Raw genomic sequence first — 3906 nt, forward strand, 5'->3', positions numbered from 1 at the left:
CCCAGGTGGGAGTGTAGTGGCGCGATCTCGGCTTGCCTCAACCTCCGCCTCCCGGGTTCAAGCAATTCTCCTGCCTCAGCCTCCCGAGTAGCTGGGATTGTGGGTACGTGCCACCATGCCTGCCTAATTTTGTATTTTTAGTAGAGACAGTGCTGCTTCATGTTGATCAGGCTGGTTTCGAACTCCCAACCTCAGGTGATCTGCCTGCCTTGGCATTCCAAAGTGCTGGGATTACAGGCATGAGCCACGATGCCCGGCCGAAAAGTAGCCTTTTCTATAAATGATTTTGAAGCAATTAGACATCCACAGACAAACAAAATACAGAAGAATTTTTTTTTAAATCCTCAAGTCTCATACCTTATGCAAAAGTTAACTCAAAATGGGTCAAGATTTAAATGTAAAGCTATAAAATTTTTAGAAGAAAATCATCAGGGCTGGGCACGGTGGCTCACACCTGTAATTCCAGCACTTCTGGAGGCCGGAACGAGCAGATCATGAGGTCAGGAGATTGAGACCATTCTGGCTAACATGGTGAAACTCCATCTCTATTAAAAACACAAAAATTAGCCGGGCATGGTGGCACACGCTGTAGTCCCGGCTACTCGGGAGGCTGAGGCAGGAGAATCACTTGAACACAGGAGGTGGAAGTTGCAGTGAGCCGAGATTGGGCCACTGCACTCCAGTCTGGGCAACAGAGCAAGACTCAGTCTCAAAAAAAGAAAAAAGAAAGAAAGAAAAAAATCATCAGGATTTAGGCATAAACAAAGAGTTCTTAGCCTTGACACCAAAAACTTTTACTCTGCAAAAGACTCTGTTAAGAGGATGAGAAGTCAAGCTACGGACAGAGAAAATATTTACAAGCCACATATCTGATAAAATACTCATGTCTGGATTATATAAGGAACTCTGAAAACTCAGAAGGAAAAAATCAATCCAATTAGAAAATAAGCAAAAGACATGAAAAAAATTCATTAAAGAGAATCTACAGATAGCAAATAAGTACATGAAAAAATATTCAATATCATTAGTCATTAGGGAAATGCAAAAAATCATAAGATAGAATTACATACCTATCAGAATAGCTGAAATAAAAATATTTGAATTAGCTCATTGAACTCGCCTGCAGCTCTCGGGGTTCCTGTGTCTTTCTTCATTGTTGGAGCCAGGCCTACGTGCCAGCAACCATGTTGAAGGGACCTGCAGTTGGTATTGATCCTGACACCGGCTAGTCTTGTGTGGGTGTTTTCCAGCATGGAAAAGTAGAGATAATTGCCAGTGATCAGAGAAACCAAACCACTCCCAGCTATGTCACCTTTACGGACACTGAACAATTGATTGGTGATGCCGCAAAGAATCAAGTTGCAATGAACCCGACCAACATGGTTTTGGATGCCAAACGTCTGATTGCACACAGGTTTGATGATGCTATTATGCAGTCTGAGATGAAGCATTGGCCCTTCGTGGTGGTGAATGATGCTGGCAGGCCCAAGGTCCAAGTGGAACACAAGAGAGAGACCAAAAGCTTCTATCCAGAGAAGTTATCCTCTATGGCTCTGACAAATACGATGGAAATTGCAGAAGCCTACTTTGGGAAGACTGTTACCCATGCTGTGGTCACAGTGCCAGCTTACTTTAATGATGCTCAGCGTCAGGCTACCAAAGATGCTGGAACTATTGCTGGTCTCGATGTACTTAGAATTATTAATGAGCCAACTGCTGCTGCTATTGCTTACGGCTTAGATAAAAGGTTGGAGTAGAAAGAAATGTGATGATCTTTGACCTAGGAGGTGGCACTTTTGATGTGTCAATCTTCACTATTGAGGTCTTTGAGGTCAAATCTACAGCTAGAGATACCCACTTGGGTGGAGAAGATTTTGACAACCGAATGGTCAACCATTTTATTGCCGAGTTCAAGCGCAAGCATAAGAAGGACATCAGTGAGAACAAGAGAGCTATAAGATGCTTCTGTACTGCTTGTGAACGTACTAAGCATACTGTCTCTTCCAGCACCCAGGCCATATTGAGGTCGATTCTATGTCTGAAGGAATCAACTTCTATACCTCCATTACCCATTCCCGATTTGAAGAACTGAATGCTCACCTGTTCCATGGCACCCTGGACCCCGTAGAGAAAGCCCTTTGAGATGCCAAACTAGACAAGTCACAGATTCATGATATTGTCCTGGCTGGTGGTTCTACTTGTATCCCCAAGATTCAGAAGCTTCTCCAAGACTTCTTCAATGGGAAAGAACTGAATAAGGGCATCAACCCTGATGAAGCTGTTGCATATGGTATAGCTGTCCAGGCAGCCATTCTGTCTGGAGACAAGTCTGAAAATGTTCAAGATTTGCTGCTCGTTGGTGTTACTCCTCTTTCCCTTGGTATTGAAATGGCTGGTGGAGTCATGACCATCCTCCTCAAGTGTAATACTACCATTCTTACCAAGCAGACACGGATCCTCACTACCTATTCTGACAACCAGCCTGGTGTGCTTATTCAGGTTTATGAAGGTGAGCGTGCCATGACCAAGGATAACAACCTGCTTGGTAAGTTTGAACTCACAGGCACACCTCCTGCACCCCGAGGCGTTCCTCAGATTGAAGTCACTTTTGACATTGATGTCAATGGCATCCTCAACGTCTCTGCTGTGAGTACAAGAGTACAGGAAAAGATAACAAGATTACTATCACTAATGACGAGGGCTGTTTGAGCAAGGAAGACTTTGAACGTATGGTCCAGGAAGCTGAGAAGTACAGAGCTGAAGATGAAAAGCAGAGGGACAAAGTGTCATCCAAGAATTCACTTGAATCCTATGCATTCATCATGAAAGCAACTGTCGAAGATGAGAAACTTCAAGGCAAGATTAATGATGAGGACAAACAGAAGATTCTGGACAAGTGTAATGAAATTATCGACTGGCTCGATAGGAATCAGACTGCCGAGAAGGAAGAATTTGAAGATCAGCAGAAAGAGCTGGAGGAAGTCTGCAACCCCATCATCGCCAAGCTGTGCCAGAGTACAGGAGACATGCCAGGAAGAATGCCTGGGGGATTCCCTGGTGGTGGAGCTCCTCCCTCTGGTAGTGCTTCCTCAGGGCCCACCATGGAAGAGGTTGATTAAGCCAACCCAAGTATAGATGCAGCATTGCTCCACACATGTAAAACATTGAAGGATCTAAATTTGTAGCAAATTCTGTGGTAGTTTAAAAAAGTTCAGCTGCTATATAGTAAGTTACGGGGCATTCTCAATATTTGAATATGGAACACACACACAGGGGAAGGAAATAACATCGCACTTCATAAACACTGTATTGTAAGTGGAAAATACAATGTCTTAAATAAAACTATTTAAAATTGGCACCATAAAAATATTTGAATTAATAATGCAAGAATGTTTCTTCTCACCACTCCTATTTATCATCATACTGGAAGTTCTAGCTAGTAAGAAAAGAAAAGGAAATAAAGGGTATAGAAATTGAGAAGAAAGAAAGAAAACTTTATTTGCAGATTATATGATTGTCTATGTAGAAAATTCAAAAAATTCACATACACAAAAACTTGATCTAATAAATGACTATACAAGGTTGCAGGATACAAGGTTAATATACAAGTCAGTCGCTTTCCTATATACAAGCAGTGAACAGTTGGAATTTATAATTAAAAACATCACCGTTTACATTAGCACCCCCAAAAATGAAATACTTAAGAATAAATCTAACAAAATGTGTGCAAGGAAACTACATGAGAAAAACTATAAAACTCTGATGAAAGAAATCAACAATCTAAGTAGTTGAAGAGAAAGTCTACGTTCACCAACAGGAGATTCAATGTGGTTAAGATGTCAGTTCTTTCCAAATAATCCATCAGCTCAACGCAATCACAGTCAAAATCCCAGCAACTTATTTTGT

The 3906-nt window shown here is 41.8% G+C and overlaps 1 pseudogene; it reads left to right on the plus strand.

The window, feature by feature from the left end:
* Positions 1-1106: 1106 nt before the first annotated feature.
* Positions 1107-3119, plus strand: LOC721841 (heat shock cognate 71 kDa protein pseudogene; annotated as a pseudogene).
* The last annotated feature ends 787 nt before the right edge of the window (positions 3120-3906 follow it).

This window comes from Macaca mulatta, chromosome 11 (genome assembly GCF_049350105.2).
Source record: "Macaca mulatta isolate MMU2019108-1 chromosome 11, T2T-MMU8v2.0, whole genome shotgun sequence".
NCBI classification, from domain to species: domain Eukaryota; kingdom Metazoa; phylum Chordata; class Mammalia; order Primates; family Cercopithecidae; genus Macaca; species Macaca mulatta.